Consider the following 19,654-nt stretch of genomic DNA (forward strand, 5'->3'; position numbering starts at 1 on the left):
ACACAGCAAGCAGGCAGTCTCAACAGGAGGGACGAGGACTGGGGATCCTCACCATGTCTCAGGCTCATTATCACTTGGTGAGTAAGTTATTTTCTGACTAACACAGTGAAGAGAGAGAGAGAGAGAGAATCATAGCTAGAAGGCTCTGCTGGAGGGAGGAGGCATCCTTCCAGACGCTCCACATTGACACCAGCCCACTCTGCATCTGTCTGTTAGGCTGAGGCTGTGCTACCACAGCCAGAAACCAGCCAGGGCCTCCACCACCACCAGCTACTGAGGAGCAGGAAACTATGGCCTCAAAGAGCAGGTAGTATAATGTATCTCTTTTTAAATAGTAGACTTCTGTTAGAACAAAAGAGTAAGATGCCTTTTTTGATCCATCTTAATGTTCACACAGCAACAGGTTCAAGTGAATTGCACAAAATAACAGTACAAAAGGACTATTATTTGAAGCTCACAGACATACGTTGGAAAGATTGTTATTATGTTGTCCGTGTTACACTTTAACAACCGATAAGCAGTGTGTGAAAAAACACTTATTTTCTCTTAACCTTTTGTAGTTACAAATGTTTCCAGGAAGCAAGGAAAAATCTATTGATAACAGCTTGCATAGGAAGCTTTTGAACATTTCGTCTTAAAGAGATTCTCCGGTACTTTTGTATATATTTTAGCCAGTAGCTCTGAATGAAGCGCTCGTGAGCCAAAAGTGGTCCCCGAACATTTCACTACCTGTGCAGATATGTGCACCACGTCATTGCTCACTCTCTCGCTCTGCTGTGTGTGCATCTTGCTAGCTGTCACTCAAATGGAGAGGGGCTGAAGCTCATTGGCTAGAACTTAAATTGCTACGGGGCTGGTCCACGTGGGGGGAAAATTCAGGGAAAATGGCGCCGCACAGTTTCCAGAAAAACATGGGATTTTGTGGTTAATTGAGGTAAAAACAGTAATTCTGTTAATAGATTATGCGTGTATGAACTATGCATTGACACATCCAGCCTAAAACGGGGTGGTTTAAAAATATTTAGAAGTCACCAAAGTTCCGCAGCACGTCTTTAATTCCACTGACTGAGCGTGTTGCTGTGGGCAGATCCATACTTTTAATAAGGTTTTATTTGAAGTGTTTACATAATCAAGAGGAATCTCCGCTCTGGGCATTGATTACCAGCAGTACTTATACTCACAAAGGCCTCCTCATGTGAAGTGGTAAACACTGGCGCTCATCTGGACTGACAATAATAACCCACTCAACAATAGACAAGGAGAGAGTCATGATGACAAATAAAAGCCAGTTTCTTTTATATAGGTATCTCATGTACTATGACTCCAACCAACCTTGCTTGTGGTCACAGATTAAGGATGAATGGGATTGTGTTCAGTAGGACGAAAGGATCCATGCTGGATTGTCAAAGATCAGTTTGAGAGCCAGAAGAGACTCATGGTGGAGCCTCGGGGCAGAGAGAGAGAGACGTGGATCGAGTGATGAAACAGCATTAAGGAGGAGAGGTTAGAGCCGAATGAACACATCAAAGGCAGGGATACGTGAAGCTATATGAGGTATTGTAGCAATTATCAAGATGAAGTGCACTAAGGGTTCTCATTAAAGAGCTTTCAACCTGGACCCGGTTTCCCAAAAGCATGTTAAAGCTAAGTTCATCGTAAGAACCTTCGTAGGAGCATCGTTAAATCTCAGAGTTTTTCCCCCAAAACCATCATTATTAACGTTGCACTTCAAAACACTCGTAATCCAACGGCTAACAGGTAAGTGTGTCATTAGATGCGTTTTTATTATGGGTTAGGGTGGCCCATAATTTCAGAACAAAGTTGACTACCACAAATACAAAGTTGTCAATGTCTTTACAATTGATACAAACAAGTGCTTCAAATGAAACCTGAGATGACTGCATTAAAATATACATTGAGTATACAAGGCATAAGGAACACCTTTCTAATATTGAGTTGCACCCCCTTTTGATCTTAGAACAGCCTCAATTCGTCGGGGCATGGACTCTACAAGGTGTCGAAAGAGTTCCACTGGGATGCTGGACCATGTTGACTCCAATGCTTCCCACAATTGTGCGAGGCTGGCTGGATGTCCTTGGGGTGGCGTACCATTCTTGATACACACGGGAAGCTGTTGAGCATGCGGTGTTGCAGTTTTTGACACAAAGCGTTGTGCCTGACACCTACTACCATACAATGTCTTTCCCATTCACCCTCTGATTGGCACACATACACAAGTCTTGAGACATAAACATCCTTCTTTAACCTGTCTCCTACCCTTCATCTACACTGATTGAAGTGGATTTAATAAGTGACATCAATAAGGGATCATAGTTTTCACATGGATTCACCTGGTCAGTCAATGTCATGGAAAGAGCAGGTGTTCTTTATGTTTTGTACACTCAGTGTAAATAGACTACAGTAGGCTATATGCCTATTTCATTCTTATTGAGAATATTTAATGTTCAATAAATTGAGTTATATTTCGCTACCTGTAGGCTACCGTCTGTAATTTGTCTCAATATATGTCATGATGTGTAGCCTAACGTGCGTAATGACGTGCCAAATCATGTTCATTTTTATTGGGTAAGCATTCAGTGGCGTGTATTCATAGGGGCCAAGGAAAGCCAGCCTTCCCCTAAAAATGTACGAAGAAAACAATAATAAAAATATATATCTTTTGTCTCTTTGAATTTTATAATTTTCCTTCAATTCCCAAGATGCTGAACGTATTTCACCGGAGAAAGCACCCGAGCAAACGAAACAGCTCCCCTCTGTCTCTGTATGTGTAGCCCATCTATCTGACGCTGTCTGGTCGAAAACAGTATGAAGTTGTTGCCGCCCGTAGCGTTGAATGCAAAGGAAGCCAGCGAGGATTTGTACTTTCTTCATAAAATATATATAAAATAATAGTCAATCAGCGTTGCGTTAAACTGAACGAGCTCAACCGTGATTGGTCCTGGCGCACCAATTTTTTAAAATAATAATAAGAAAAAGGTGTCAAGGGAAGCGAACTAAGGGAAATGAACTAACAGGTTATAGAGCAAACAACGCAATTATCAAAACGCATTGGTTGTAATACGGTTATATTTTTTTCCTGGCTTGGCTTCCCAGTGATTTTACCCACAGCACAAGCCTCCTCGATATATGCAGCCGTAGGTGATAATATCTCTCTAGGAGCTGATCCGTCATCAGTATTGTGAAATAATTACAATTTTAAAGGTGATTTGAATTGAGAAAGCTGACCCGAGAGCAGTGCTTCCTTTCTTTCCATCCTATCAGTATCGACACGTTCCAACGTCACGCTTAGCGACTGTTCTCTCTGAGTGGCGTTTTGGGAAACGTGCGTTACATTGTCGGCTGTTGTAGGAAAGACGCAGCGCTACAAATACTCGTAAACCTAAGTTCCATTGCTATCGGGGAACCGGCCCTGCATAATTTAAGCAAGAGACATGGACTGAATGGAATAACCCAGAAAAATTACTTGAGCCCTGTTAACCACAACGATTCTAAGACAAATTGATCCTCAAGCCAGTCTACTCTCAATTACAAGAACACACATCATACCAGCACATAATTATGAATGTAAACATGGGTACTTGAAAACAGTTCATGCATCTGGATAAGGAGCAGAGACTTAATTGACTCATTAATCCTTTTAAAACTTGTGTGTGACTATGTGTCTGTTTTGCTTGAGAGAGAGAGAGAGAGAGAGAGACAGAGAGAGAAAGCGAGAGAGAGGGAGAGAGAGAGAGAGAGACGGAGAGAGAGAGAGAGAGAGAGAGAGAGAGAGAGAGAGAGAGAGAGAGAGAGAGAGAGAGAGAGAGAGAGAGAGAGAGAGAGAGAGAGAGAGAGAGAGAGAGAGAGAGAGAGAGAGAGAGAGAGACAGAGCGAGAAAGCGAGAGAGAGAGAGAGAGAGAGAGAGAGAGGGAGAGAGAGAGACAGAACATGCTCACACCTCCATGGAAAGTGGCACGTAAACAACAGAGGGATTTAAGACACAGTTCAATAAGGGAAAGGGAACATCATAAATGGGCCCGGGCCCCAGTCAGTGCCAGATGAAGAGAAAAAACAATATTGTGAGCTCACCATGGCAGCAGCAATCCACATACTCCATTTAAACTAATCCCTAAATCCACATTGGGCAAACCTCTCACTGCCTTAATCTGCCTGTAAACAAAGGGATTTGAAAGGGTGTTGTGACTGTGACCAGAGCTGTGATACCAGCGGTGATTCAGACACACCATGCCTGGCCGAGGACGGACACCTGTGGGTCCTGATGGTTTAATTGTAGCTGCTTGGAGGGTGGGGAGCCATGTTGGGGAGAGTTAGGAGCTAGCAAACAGGGGTGGGGAGAGTTAAGAGCTAGTCCAACAGGGAAATGACTGGAGACTGGAGCCATGTTGAGGAGAGTTAGGAGCTAGCAAACAGGGGTGGGGAGAGTTAAGAGCTAGTCCAACAGGGAAATGACTGGAGACTGGAGCCATGTTGGGGAGAGTTAGGAGCTAGCAAACAGGGGAGGGGAGAGTTAAGAGTTAGTCCAACAGGGAAATGACTGGAGACTGGAGCCATGTTGGGGAGAGTTAGGAGCTAGCAAACAGGGGTGGGGAGATTAAGAGCTAGTCCAACAGGGAAATGACTGGAGAAAAGGTGAGGTGGAAAAAAAGGAGAACATGCACCAGGGAGGAAGAGGATTAGGAAGAGGATGAGGAAGAGGATGTGGAAGAAGAAGATGGTGTGGAATAGGAAAATGATGTGGAAGAGGATGTAGAAGAGGAAGAGGATGTAGAAGTGGAAGAGGATGTAGAAGAGGAAGAGGATGTAGAAGAGGAAGAATATGTGGAAGAGGAAGAGGAAGACGATGTGGAAGAGGAAGAGGAAGAATATGTGGAAGAGGATATGGAAGAGGGTGTGGAAGAGGAACATGATGTGGAAGAGAGAAGAGGATGTGGATGAAGAAGTGGGCAGCCTGCCAGGAAACAAGGGATAGTACAGGAAAGTGGATGTGAGGAAGGAGAAAGAAAGAGGGGGAGGAGAGGAAGACAGGTTATGGTGCAGAGAGCTGAAAATAGAAAGAGACCAGTGGGTAAAGGTAGAGGGTACCTGAGGATTTGCTGTGGATCAACTGAGCTGTGATGTGCCCTCAGGCACTCAAACTGGCGGTAGTCTCTGGAAGAACAGAGGTAGCCTGGCTAGACAGACAGAGAGACACATAGCTGGCTGGCTAGGGAACCAGAATAACAGAGAGCGTCTTTGTTGGAGCCTAGTGAGTCATGTAACTGACAGACTGGTAAAGTGCTTTTAATTGAGCTAAAGCTGCTACTTCAAGGTGAGAACTCAATAAACATGTATGGCATTTCACTGATTGATTACCGAGTGGCAGTGAAAGTTTCTCTCCCTTCTCACTACATGTTATTTTCATTTCAGTGTTTCAATAATTCCTTTTCATGATTCAAGACAGTTTTTCTCTGTACTAAACTTCAGGCTAAAATATCTCTAATCCCTCCACAGATGCTCAGGTGTGCCTTAAGCAATTCTATCTATTTGACCTTTTGCAAAGGTTCTTGGAGATAGGATAGAGTATTTTTACCTTTCAGAGAGCCGTCAGTTTGGAAGGATGGAAGCAGCCCAGCTGTGGCAGACCTGAGCACAGCCTCAGGGGTAACTTGGGTGGACCAGCGTGATTACTAAGCCCTCTCTTTTACTTTTCCCTGTCTACTTCATCAAATGCAAAACAAAACTGACCTGATTTGAGTGAAGAAAATCGTATGTTTCCAGTAGTTTTCGCTAGCTCCTACTACTGTGTAGGACAATTCCAGTTATATATACTGAGCCATCAAACAGGCAATGTGTCAATACAGGACTAAGATTATGTTATTATTTTTATTTTGTGTTATTGACTGTACGTTTGTTTATGTGTAACTCTGTGTTGTTGTTTTTGCCGCACTGCTTTGCTTTATCTTGGCCAGGTCACAGTTGTAAATGAGAACGTGTTCTCAACTGGCCTACCTGGTTAAATAAAGGTGAAGAAAAAAAAAACTTATACCCCCCCCAAAGCCATAAGACTGATAAATACTTAAATAGTTAGCCAATCGGCATTGACAATTTGACAACAAATTCACAATCGGCAACAAATTGACAATCGGCAACTGTTTATTATCTATCCTGTTGCCTAGACACTATATGTACATACTGTATCTACCTCAATTACCTCATACACCTTTACATCGACTCGGTACTGGTACCCAGTGTATATAGCCAAGTTATCATTACTCATTAACTTGGTACTGGTACCCAGTGTATATAGCCAAGTTATCATTACTCATTAACTTGGTACTGGTACCCAGTGTATATAGCCAAGTTATCATTACTCATTAACTTGGTACTGGTACCCAGTGTATATAGCCAAGTTATCGTTACTCATTAACTTGGTACTGGTACCCAGTGTATATAGCCAAGTTATCATTACTCATTAACTTGGTACTGGTACCCAGTGTATATAGCCAAGTTATCATTACTCATTGTGTATTTTTTCCTTGTGTTATAATTGTTCCTATATTTTTCTCTCTGTATTGTTGGGAAGGGCCCCTAAGTAAGCAGTTCACTGTTAGTCTACACCTGTTGTTTACGAAGCACGTGACAAATACCATTGTATTTGATCTGAATGATGAGGAACTATTTCGGCCCAAATTGCTTTGATGTGTTTAAAACAGCCATCTTCATTTAGTGTGCAGGTTGGCTCCCACTCAGGGCTGGATGAGAGGCTTTTGTGAGGAGCACCTGTAATGATGTATGAGGTAGTGCTGAGTGGAGGGGGAACTGAGAGGATGGTAGCCCCATCCAGAGGACTGCTCCACAGGCCACCTCGGCCTCCCACCCCCCTGGAGATAATAGAGATCCTCTCCAAACACATTAGATTCCCCATGAGACAGCCCTCACAAGTGGCTGGAGTGGCCTGCACGCTCCTCTCCCAAGTGCCATAGAATTATAATGCAGACACTAGTCGAGGCACTGGCTATACAATTTACACCGCGCCTGTGTCCTTCACAATCTCATTATTTGCCCTATTTTTGTTGAGGATTTTCCAAAATGTGAAAAATTGGGTATTTTTCAGTTCATGAGCATGGAAATAGAATCACTTCTCTTTTGTCTCTGCAACTGAACATTTTCACCATAAAACCGTTTGGTGCTACTAACAAACCTATGGGCACATTGTGCCTGGAACTGTTGGTTGGTTGCGTAGTAATTAATCAGATCAGCCTTGGCATGGGTTTGGATACAGTATATAAATAGTGTATATTTTTTGCTTTGTATTTGTAAATGTTGTAAATTTGTATGATTTGTGTACAGGCAGGGCTCCCTTGAAAAAGAAGACTTGGTCTCAATGGGATTTCCCTGCTAAAATAAAGGTTAAATAAAATAAATAACTAAAAATATCCCCACCAGACTCAAAGAGGAGGAAATTATACAAGGTATGAGTCAACATTATGAAAGACAGGTTCACATCATTACTGTGTAGCTATTCACAAACAATACTGTCCTTATTCAGCGTCTGTCATCTATTTACAGCACAGGAAAAATTGACAAAATGGAGGATGAAAATGTAGGCCAATACAGGTCATACCAACGTCTATTACAGAATCCTGCATATTCCATCACCTCAATGACAACAGATGTACAGTTGAAGTTGGAAGTTTACATACACCTTAGCCAAATACATTTAAACTCAGTTTTTCACAATTCCTGACATTTAATCCTAGTAAAAATAAAAAATAAAATTTGATTTGATTTTTAAAATTCCCTTGGCGGTTTTGGAGCAGTGGCTTCTTCCTTGCTGAGCGGCCTTCCAGGTTATGTCAATATAGGTCTCGTTTTACTGTTGTAACAGTCCTGACCTATTTATGTTAGTTTTTATGTGTTTATGGTCAGGGCATGTGTTTTGGGTGGGCAGTCTATGTTATCTGTTTCTATGTTGGTTTCGTTTTGCCTGGTATGGCTCTTGATTAGAGGCAGGTGGTTTGCATTTTCCTCTAATCAAGAGTCATATTTAGGTAGGGCATTCTCACTGTTTGTTTGTGGGTGATTGTCTCCTGTGATGTCTTCGTTATGTTCGATGTATTCACTTTTGGAGCTGTTTGGCTGTTCGTTCGTTTTGATGTCCGTTCCTGTTCGTGAGTTTACGTTTGTCCATGTAAGTTTATGTTCAGGTTCCGTTGTACATCGTTTTCTTATTTTGTAGTTTGTTAAAGTGTTTTGTTTCGTGACCATCGTATTAATAATAAAGATGGCATATTTCCCTGACTCCGCATATTGGTCTGAAGATCCTTCTCTCCTCACCTCATATGAGGATGAGGAAAGCGACAGCTATGACAGAATCACCCACCAAAATACAAAGACCAAGCGGTATGGGAATGCTAAACGGAGTAAGGGACAGAAGAAGGAGCAATGGACATGGGACGATGTATTGAATGGAAAAGGTGTCTACACATGGGAGGAGATCCTAGCAGGTAGAGATCGCCTTCCATGGGAACAGCTGGAGGCACTGAGGAGAGCGGAGGCTACCGGAGAGAGGAACCGGAATTATGAGGGAACGCGTCTGGCACGGAAGCCGAAAAAGCCCGTGAGTAACTCCCAAAAATTTCTTGGGGGGGGGCTAAAGGGTAGTGGGCCAAGGGCAGGTAGGAGACCTGCGCCCACTTCCCAGGCTAACCGTGGAGAGCGGGAGTACGGGCAGACACCGTGTTACGCAGTAGAGCGCACGGTGTCTCCTGTACGTGTGCATAGCCCGGTGCGGGTTATTCCACCTCCCCGCACTGGTAGGGCTAGATTGGGCATTGAGCCAGGTGTCATGAGGCCGGCTCAACGCGTCTGGTCTCCAGTGCGTCTCCTCGGGCCGGCATACATGGCACCTGCCTTACGCATGGTTTCCCCGGTTCGCCTGCATAGCCCAGTGCGGGCTATTCCACCTCGCCGCACTGGCAGGGCGACCGGGAGCATTCAACCAGGTAAGGTTGGGCAGGCTCAATGCTCAAGAGAGCCAGTACGCCTGCACGGTCCGGTATTTCCGGCGCCACCTCCCCGCCCCAGCCTAGTACCTACAGTGCCTACATTACGCACTAGGCTACCAGTGCATTTCCAGAGCCCTGTTCCTCCTCCACGCACTCTCCCTATAGTGCGTGTATCCAGTTCAGTGCCTCCAGTTCCGGCCCCACGCACTAAGCCACCTGTGCGTCTCCTAAGTCCTGTACACACTGTCACTTCTCCCCGTACTAGTCCTGAGGTGCGTGCCCTCAGCCAGGTGCCACCAGTGCCGGTACCACGCACCAGGTATAGAGTACGCTTTGAGAGTTCAGTGTGCCCTGTCCCTGCTCCACGCACTAGTAGGAAGGTGCTTATCATTAGCCCGGTGCCTCCAGTTACGGCACCACGCACCAGGTCTACAGTGCGCCGTATACGGCCAGAGCCATCCGTCTCCCCAGCGCCATCTGAGCCATCCGTCTCCCCAGCGCCATCTGAGCCATCCGTCTCCCCAGCGCCATCTGAGCCATCTGTCTCCCCAGCGCCATCTGAGCCATCCGTCTCCCCAGCGCCATCTGAGCCATCCGTCTGCCAGGAGCCTGCAAAGCCGCCCGTCTGCCATGAGCCTGCAAAGCTGCCCGTCTGCCATGAGCCTACAGAGCCATCCGCCAGACAGGAGCCGCTAGAGCCGTCAGCCAGACAGGAGCCGCTAGAGCCGCCCGCCAGACAGGATCTGCCAGAGCCGCCAACCAGACAGGATCTGCCAGAGCCGCCAACCAGACAGAATCTGCCAGAGCCGCCAACCAGACAGGATCTGCCAGAGCCGCCAACCAGACAGGATCTGCCAGAACCGCCAGAGAGCCATGAGCAGCCAGAGCCGTCAGAGAGCCATGAGCAGCCAGAGCCGTCAGAGAGCCATGAGCAGCCAGAACCGTCAGAGAGCCATGAGCAGCCAGAGCCGTCAGAGAGCCATGAGCAGCCAGAGCCGTCAGAGAGCCATGAGCAGCCAGAGCCGTCAGAGAGCCATGAGCAGCCAGAGCCGTCAGAGAGCCATGAGCAGCCAGAGCCGTCAGCCTGCCATGAGCGTCGAGAGCCGTCAGCCTGCCATGAGCGTCGAGAGCCGTCAGCCTGCCATGAGCGTAGAGAGCCGTCAGTCTGCCATGAGCGTCGAGAGCCGTCAGTCTGCCATGAGCGTCGAGAGCCGTCAGCCTGCATGGACCTGCCAGAGCCGTCCAAACAGGACTTGCCAGAGTCCTTCAGCCGGGATCTGCCCCTTGTCCCGGTGTTGCCCCTTGTCCCGGTGTTGCCCCTTGTCCCGGTGCTGCCCCTTGTCCCGGTGCTGCCCCTTGTCCCGGTGCTGCCCCTTGTCCCGGTGCTGCCCCTTGTCCCGGTGCTGCCCCTTGTCCCGGGGCTGCCCCTTATTCCAGTGATGGTCCTTATCCTGGTGCTGCCCCTTGTTCTGGTGCTGCCCCTTGTCCCGGTGCTACCCCTTGTCCCGGTGCTGCCCCTTGTCCTGGTGCTAGCTGTTTATTTAGGGGAAGGTAGTGTTAGGGTGGGCATTAGAAGGGGTAGAAAGAAGAGGGGAGTGACTATGGTGGTATGGGGACAGCGTCCTGAACCGGAACCACCACCGTGGTCAACTGCCCACCCGGACCCTCCCCTGGACTTTGTGCTGGTGCGCCCGGCGTTCGCACCTTGGGGGGGGGGGTACTGTAACAGTCCTGACCTATTTATGTTAGTTTTTATGTGTTTATGGTCAGGGCATGTGTTTTGGGTGGGCAGTCTATGTTATCTGTTTCTATGTTGGTTTCGTTTTGCCTGGTATGGCTCTTGATTAGAGGCAGGTGGTTTGCATTTTCCTCTAATCAAGAGTCATATTTAGGTAGGGCATTCTCACTGTTTGTTTGTGGGTGATTGTCTCCTGTGATGTCTTCGTTATGTTCGATGTATTCACTTTTGGAGCTGTTTGGCTGTTCGTTCGTTTTGATGTCCGTTCCTGTTCGTGAGTTTACGTTTGTCCATGTAAGTTTATGTTCAGGTTCCGTTGTACATCGTTTTCTTATTTTGTAGTTTGTTAAAGTGTTTTGTTTCGTGACCATCGTATTAATAATAAAGATGGCATATTTCCCTGACTCCGCATATTGGTCTGAAGATCCTTCTCTCCTCACCTCATATGAGGATGAGGAAAGCGACAGCTATGACAACTGTGGATATAGATACTTTGTACCCGTTTCCTCCAGCATCTTCACAGGGTCCTTTGCTGTTGTTCTGGGATTGATTTCCACTTTTCGCACCAAAGTACGTTCATCTCTAGGAGACAGAACGAGTATGACGCGGTATGACGGCTGCGTAGTCCCATGGTGGTTATACTTGCGTACTATTGTTTGTACAGGTGAACGTGGTACCTTCAGGCATTTGGAAATTGCTCCCAAGGATGAACCAGACTTGTGGAGGTCTACAATTCTTTTTCTGAGGTCTTGGCTGATTTCTTTTGATTTTCCCATGATGTCAAGCAAAGAGGCAGTGAGTTTGAAGGTTGGCCTTGAAATACAGCCACAGGTACACCTCCAATTGACTCAAATTATGTCAATTAGCCTATCAGAAGCTTCTAAAGCCATGACATCCTTTTCTGGAATTTCCCAAGCTGTTTAAAGACACAGTCAACTAAGTGCATGTAAACTTCTGACCCACTGAAATTGTGATACAGTGAATTATAAGTGAAATAACCTGTCTGTAAACAATTGTTGGAAAAATTACTTGTGTCATGCTCAAAGTAGATGTCCTAACCGACTTGCCAAAACTATAGTTTGTTAACAAGAAATTTGTGGAGTGGTTGAAAAACTAGTTTTAATGACTCCAACCTGAGTGTATGTAAACTTCCTACTTCAACTGTATATTGTCACGCCCTGGCCTTAGTATTCTTTGTTTTCTTGATTATTTTAGTTAGGTCAGGGTGTGACATGGGGAATGTTTATGTTTTGTTAGTTTTGGGTGTTTATATGGTAAAGGGGTTATGGGGTGTAGTATATGGGTTTGTGTTGAGTGTAGATGTCTAGCGTTGTCTATGTATGTTTAGTTGTCTAGGAGAGTCTATGGTTACCTGAATGAGTTCCCAATTAGAGACAGCTGATTTCGGTTGTCTCTGATTGGGAGCCTTATTTAGGGTAGCCATAGGCTCTCATTGGTTGTGAGTAATTGTCTATGTAAAACGTTAGTAGCCTGTATGTTTGTGCACAACGTTTGTAGCTTCACGGTCGTTTTGTTATTTTGTTAGTTTGTAAAGTGTTCTTGTGTCGTGTTCATCTTCGTTGTATAATAAAAGAAGATGGCTTATTTTCCAACTGCTGCATTTTGGTCCGTTAATCCGCCACACGATCGTGACAGAATTACTCACCATAGGACCAAGCGGCATGGAAGGCGGCAACAGGACCTACCTACACAGGATTTCTGGAGATGGGAGGAAATTCTAGACGGGAGAGGACCCTGGTCACAGCCAGGGGAATATCACTGCCCCAAGGCAGAGATGGAGGCAGCACGGAGACACGGGAGGAAGCCCAAGAGACAGCACAAAAAATTTTTTGGAGGGGGGCACTTGGAGCAGTCGGCGAAGTTGAGGGGTGAGTCTGAGTGTGTCGAGGAGTTATTGGACAGATTGGAGGAGAGTGAACGAAGGGGAGATTATGAGACATTCGAAGAGTTGTTGACGAAATTGGAGGAGAGTGAAGAGAGAGAGCTGTTGGTTTGGCAGAGTATGCAATGCATTCTCCCTGAGGAGCGTATTAGCTGTCCGATGCCACCTGTGTCAGTTCCTCGTACTCAGCCTGAAACTCGTGTTAAAGTTCCGGAAGATTTGATGCCGGCTATACACACCAGGTCTCCAGTACACCTTCACAACCCGGTGTGTCCTGTTCCTACTTTTTGCACTCATCCTGAGATGCATGTCTCCAGCCCTGTACCACTAGTTCCGGCACCAAGCACTAGGTCTAAGGTGCGTCTCCAGAGCCCTTTACGCACTGTTCCTGCTCCTCGCACTATCTTTGAGGTGCGTGTTTCCAGCCCATTACCACCAGTGCCTGCACCACGCATCAAGCTTCCTGGGTGTTTCCAGAGCCCTGTTGTTTCTCCCCGTACTCGCCCTGATGTGCGGGTCCTCAGCCCGGTACCACCAGTACCGGTACCACGCACAAGACCTATAGTACGCCTTGAGAGTCCAGTGTGCCCTGTTGTTGCTCCCCGCACTAGCCTTGAGATGCGTGTCCCTAGCCCGGTACCACCAGTTCCGGCACCACGCACTAGGCCTAATGTGCGTCTCCAGGGTCCAGTATGCCCTGTTCCTTCTCCCCGCACTAGCCCTGAGATGCGTGTCCCCAGCCCGGTGCTACCAGTCCCGGCACCACGCACCAGGCCTACAGTGCGCCTCAGCCGGCAGGAGTCTGCCGTCTGCACAGCGATGACTGAACTGCCCGTCTGCCAAGCGCCATCTGAGCCATCCGTCTCCCCAGCGCCATCTGAGCCATCCGTCTCCCCAGCGCCATCTGAGCCATCCGTCTGCAATGAGCCTGCAAAGCCGCCCGTCTGCCATGAGCCTGCAAAGCCGCCCGTCTGCCATGAGCCCACTGAGCCGTCCGCCAGACAGGAGCCGCTAGAGCCGCCAGCCAGACAGGAGCCGCTAGAGCCGTCCGTCAGACAGGATCTGCCAGAGCCGTCAACCAGACAGGATCTGCCAGAGCCGCCAACCAGACAGGATCTGCCAGAGCCGCCAATCAGACAGGATCTGCCAGAGCCGCCAGTCAGCCATGAGCAGCCAGATCCGTCAGTCAGCCATGAGCAGCCAGATCCGTCAGCCAGCCATGAGCAGCCAGATCCGTCAGCTAGCCATGAGCAGCCAGATCCGTCAGCTAGCCATGAGCAGCCAGATCCGTCAGCTAGCCATGAGCAGCCAGATCCGTCAGCTAGCCATGAGCAGCCAGATCCGTCAGCTAGCCATGAGCAGCCAGATCCGTCAGTTAGCCATGAGCAGCCAGATCCGTCAGCTAGCCATGAGCAGCCAGATCCGTCAGCTAGCCATGAGCAGCCAGATCCGTCAGTTAGCCATGAGCAGCCAGATCCGTCAGCTAGCCATGAGCAGCCAGATCCGTCAGCTAGCCATGAGCAGCCAGATCCGTCAGCTAGCCATGAGCAGCCAGATCCGTCAGCTAGCCATGAGCAGCCAGATCCGTCAGCCAGCCATGAGCAGCCAGATCCGTCAGCCAGCCATGAGCAGCCAGATCCGTCAGCTAGCCATGAGCAGCCAGATCCGTCAGCTAGCCATGAGCAGCCAGATCCGTCAGCTAGCCATGAGCAGCCAGATCCGTCAGCTAGCCATGAGCAGCCAGATCCGTCAGCTAGCCATGAGCAGCCAGATCCGTCAGCCAGCCATGGGCCATCCCTCAGTCCGGAGCTGCAGTCCCTCAGTCCGGAGCTGCAGTCCCTCAGTCCGGAGCTGCCATTCTTCAGTCCGGAGCTGCCCCTTATCCTGGTGCTGCCCCTTATCCTGGTGCTGCCCCTTACCCTGGTGCTGCCCCTTACCCTGGTACTGCCCCTTAGTCCGGAGCTGCCCCTTAGTCCAGAACTGCCCCTTAATGCAATGGGGTTAATGTGGAGAGGGGTCATTTTGAAGAAGCTAAGGAGGTGGTTAGGGACTGTGGTGAAGTGGGGACCACGACCAGAGCCGGAGCCGCCACCGTGGAGGGAAGCCCACCCAGACCCTCCCCTAGACTGTGTATGGTGCGCCCGGAGTTCGCGCCTCAAGGGGGGGGTTATGTCACGCCCTGGCCTTAGTATTCTTTGTTTTCTTGATTATTTTAGTTAGGTCAGGGTGTGACATGGGGAATGTTTATGTTTTGTTAGTTTTGGGTGTTTATATGGTAAAGGGGTTATGGGGTGTAGTATATGGGTTTGTGTTGAGTGTAGATGTCTAGCGTTGTCTATGTATGTTTAGTTGTCTAGGAGAGTCTATGGTTACCTGAATGAGTTCCCAATTAGAGACAGCTGATTTCGGTTGTCTCTGATTGGGAGCCTTATTTAGGGTAGCCATAGGCTCTCATTGGTTGTGAGTAATTGTCTATGTAAAACGTTAGTAGCCTGTATGTTTGTGCACAACGTTTGTAGCTTCACGGTCGTTTTGTTATTTTGTTAGTTTGTAAAGTGTTCTTGTGTCGTGTTCATCTTCGTTGTATAATAAAAGAAGATGGCTTATTTTCCAACTGCTGCATTTTGGTCCGTTAATCCGCCACACGATCGTGACATATATACTATGTACCTAAAAAATACTTCTTTACTTCTTTTATCTGACAACACTGACTTTGTTTCTTCTTATCTCCGTCATCCCTCTCTCACCGATCAGTCCTCTGGCAGTGGCCCCACGGCCTGTATGCAACCTGCCATCACTGCAGCTGTTGTGACCTTTCCACAGGGCTGAGTTGAGTTCAGACCTCAATTCTCCAGGAGGCCTCATTATCAAGAAACCATTAGTGGGAATTTGTCAAAGCACGCCTCGGAGACACACACAAAAAACCGGGTGTGAAGTTACGTTGGTGTGTTCTGGTTTCTGTCTCAGCATTGTTCAGAGAACATGTAGAGGTCAGAGAAAAAGACAAAAGGGCTAATTAAAACATCCCTCTGTTACAGTTTTTCCATTATATTCATTTTTCCCAACACTATTCAGTCTGCATGCAGCACTCTGGAGCTACTGTAAAATCAGATACGTTTGGTTTTTCTGTCAGAGGGAAAATTGTTCTTGGCCCAGACTTGGCATACAGTACAAAATGTATTCAGCAACAGCACAGCAATGATAACAATCTAGAAAAATCACGTACATGAGCATATTCTAAGTTTATTGCTCAATGTTCTTTGACGATGAGACGAGGTGGGAGAGAGGAGCACTAAAACAGGGGGACTGTGAGGGAGACGGTGGAACACTGCTGACATGACAAACTCCCCTCCCTGAGTGAAGGGGTTTGATATCCCTGTGTGTTGTAGTGATGCTGCCACCTGCAGCCACCTTCACAGGAGAGCCAAGTGACAACATCACACACAAGCCCAAACTGGGTCAAGTTGGTCCAGTCTGTCCTGGACTCACTAACGGGAGTTCCAGTACTGGGTAAAAACAAAAGCCTACTTTCACTCCCAGAAAAGCACCCGTGAAAATTGGAACGCATGACTTCCTCCCCGCCTGTCTGACTTCCTGCCGTTAATGACCGAACGCGTCTCAGCCTAGTGGAGCTTCAAACAGCAGAGGGGAGGAAACACTGATGAGAGAGAAAATCGGGCAGCCACTGTGTGCCATGTACTCTCAAAGCCCTATGCTGCCACAGTCTGTCCTAGGCACAAGAGTGTGGTGTTTAATAGAGATGGTGGGGGGGGGGGTGGGGGTGGTGTATAGTTACATTGCAACATTATTTTGGGACACAATAGTGTATATATAGATATTTGACTCGTAGTGTCTATATCGTTTTTTTTTTCACAGTGAATGATAGCATTCGAATAAGCACGTCTATCAGAGCCATCCGGCAGTCCATTACAGCTGTGCTGCTTGATGTTCTAGTAAGCATCGCCTTGATATGCAGTCAGTGGAACAGCACGTTACCATGAAATAGATAAACCAGACCTTCAGAATTATGTTCCCTTCTATCCCTCCGGATTGAATTGAATGCTCTAAAACAGGAGTAGGTTGTCTTGGTCCATCACACAGTCTCAGTTCAGCCGCAATGAAATTAGATCTATTGTACTGTACACACTCAACCAACTCAATTACTGTATACTATTCCTCGGTTAAGGTGACTTGGATCTTACCATTCATAATCTTCAAATGTTTCAGACCAGGTGATTAACCGTTGTCATTGGGTTAGAAACAGATTAACAACAAAGTGATGAAAATCTTTTGGATGTCTGGTACTCCTGCCTCATAATCATGCACGCGACAGCTTGGTTCAGATTAATATGAGACAAACAACCAGCGAAATCCAGTTTCTTATTTCTAGGAACAAACAGTCACGGACATCAGTCACAAAATCCAAAAACAGTTCATAACATTACATCTTTCATTGAGTGCCAAAGAAAGACTGGAAAATGAGATGTACATTTATTTAGTAGGAAAGTTATTAAATCATAACCAAACCGAATGAAACATGTTACATTTCTTTTACGGATCTTCAAGCATTTCAAACAAGCAGATCTTCAAGGCTTTTCCTTTGCCTTGTTCTCTCCAGGCATCTCTTTCTTTGTTTTGCATGTTCTCCAGAGTTCTAATTGAGTCGCTCTGTTTCAGAACTCTTGAAAAACACTTAGGGATGAACGACACCAGCCAGGCTTACTGATATCACATCGTCAGGTCTATCCATTGTGTACGTCCTGTGAAATGCAGACAAAAGCCAATTCTCAGAACACACTAACATGAAATGGATACGTGCCATGAGGAAAATAACATCAAAACAAATAGCAACAAATAGCACAAAGGGCAAAAGTCTGTTGAAATCAACATTCTTGCAATGTAATGTTTCATATGCATTTCAAAAAAACGAGCCAGAAAAGCATTCAGAGCCAAGCATGCGTGGTACAATTATACTTGAGTTGAGAATATATATATATTTTTTTAAGTTTAAATTCACTGGAATGAGAGGCAGTGGTGTAAAGTACTTAAGTAAACATACTTTAAAGTAGTACTTAAGTTATTTCTGGGGGTATCTGTACTTTACCGTTTATATTTTTGACAACTTGTAGTTTCACTTCACTACATTCCTAAAGAAAATAATGTACTTTTACTCCATACATGTCGCCTGACACCCAAAAGTACTTGTTACATTTTAAATGCTTAGCAGGACAGGAAAATGGTCAAATTCACACACTCAAATAAACATCCCTGGTCATCCCTACTGCCTCTGATCTGGAGGACTCACTAAACACAAATAATTATTTTGTAAATTGTGTCTGTGTTGAAGAGTGCCCCTGGCTATCCGTAAATAAATAAAAACAAAAATAAACGTCCTCTGTCAACTGCGTTTATTTTCAGCAAACTTAACATGTGTAAATATTTGTATGGACATAACAAGATTCAACAACTGAGACACAAACTGAACAAGTTCCACAGACATGTGACTAACAGAAATGGAATAATGTGTCCCTGAACAAATGGGGGGTCAAAAGTAACAGTCAGTATCTGGTGTGGCCACCAGCTGCATTAAGTACTGCAGTGCATCTCCTCCTCATGGACTGCACCAGGTTTGCCAGTTCTTGCTGTGAGATGTTACCCCACTCTTCCACCTGCAAGTTCCCAGACATTTCTGTGGGAATGGCCCTAGCCCTCACCCTCCGATCCAACAGGTCCCAGACGTGCTCAACGGGATTGAGATCCAGGCTCTTCGCTGGCCATGGCAAAACACTGACATTCCTGTCTTGCAGGAAATCACGCACAGAACGAGCAGTATGGCTGGTGGCATTGTCATGTTTGAGGGTCATGTCAGGATGAGCCTGCAGGAAGGGTACCACATGAGTGAGGAGGATGTCTTCCCTGTAACGCACAGCATTGAGATTGCCTGCAATGACAACATGCTCAGTCCGATGATGCTGTGACACACCGCCTCAGACCATGACGGACCCTCCTCCTCCAAATCGATCCCGCTCCAGAGTACAGGCCTTGGTGTAACGCTTATTCCGACCATCACCCCTGATAAGACAAAACCGTGACTAGTCAGTGAAGAGCACTTTTTGCCTGACCTGTCTGGTCCAGCGACGGTGGGTTTGTGCCCATAGGCGACGTTGTTGCCGGTGATGTCTGGTGAGGACCTGCCTTACAACAGGCCTACAAGCCCTCAGTCTAGCCTCTCTCAGCCTATTGCGGACAGTCTGAGCACTGATGGAGGGATTGTGCTTTCCTGGTGTAACTCGGGCAGTTGCTGTTGCCATCCTGTACCTGTCCCGCAGGTGTGATGTTCGGATGTACTGATCCTGTGCAGGTGTTGTTACACGTGGTCTGCCACTGCGAGGACAATCAGCTGTCCGTCCTGTCTCCCTGTAGAGCTGTCTTGTAGCGCTGTCTCACAGTACGGACATTGCAATTTATTGCCCTGGCCACATTGCAGTCCTCATGCCTCCTTGCAGCATGCCTAAGGCACATTCACGAAGATGAGCAGGGACCCTGGGCATCTTTCTTTGGTGTTTTTCAGAGTCAGTAGAAAGGCCTCTTTAATGTCCTAATTTTCACAAATGTGACCTTAATTGCCTACCGTCTGTAAGCTGTTAGTGTCTTAACGACCGTTCACAGGTGCATGTTCATTAATTGTTTATGGTTCATTGAACAAGCATGGGAAACAGTGTTTAAACCCTTTACAATGAAGATCTGTGAAGTTATTTGGATTTTTACGAATTATCTTTGAAAGACAGGGTCCTGAAAAAGGGACGTTTCTTTTTTTGTTGAGTTTATAAGGACTTCAAAATGATTTATACTTTTACATTTGATGTATACTTTAGCAATTACATTTACATTTGATACTGAAGGATGTTTAAAACAAAATACTTTTACACAAGTAGTATTTTACTGGGTGACTAACTTTTACTTCAGTCATTATCTATTACTTTTACTCAAATATGACAATTGGCC

At 46.6% G+C, this 19,654-nt stretch overlaps 1 protein-coding gene across 3 annotated transcripts in view; it reads right to left on the reverse strand.

Annotated features, from left to right (window-relative positions):
- The window catches only part of LOC129867968 (teneurin-2-like), a 355,999-nt gene that overhangs the window by 295,980 nt on the left and 40,365 nt on the right, over positions 1-19,654 (reverse strand). The window lies entirely within an intron of this gene.

The sequence above is a fragment of the Salvelinus fontinalis genome, chromosome 13 (genome assembly GCF_029448725.1).
Source record: "Salvelinus fontinalis isolate EN_2023a chromosome 13, ASM2944872v1, whole genome shotgun sequence".
NCBI lineage: Eukaryota > Metazoa > Chordata > Actinopteri > Salmoniformes > Salmonidae > Salvelinus > Salvelinus fontinalis.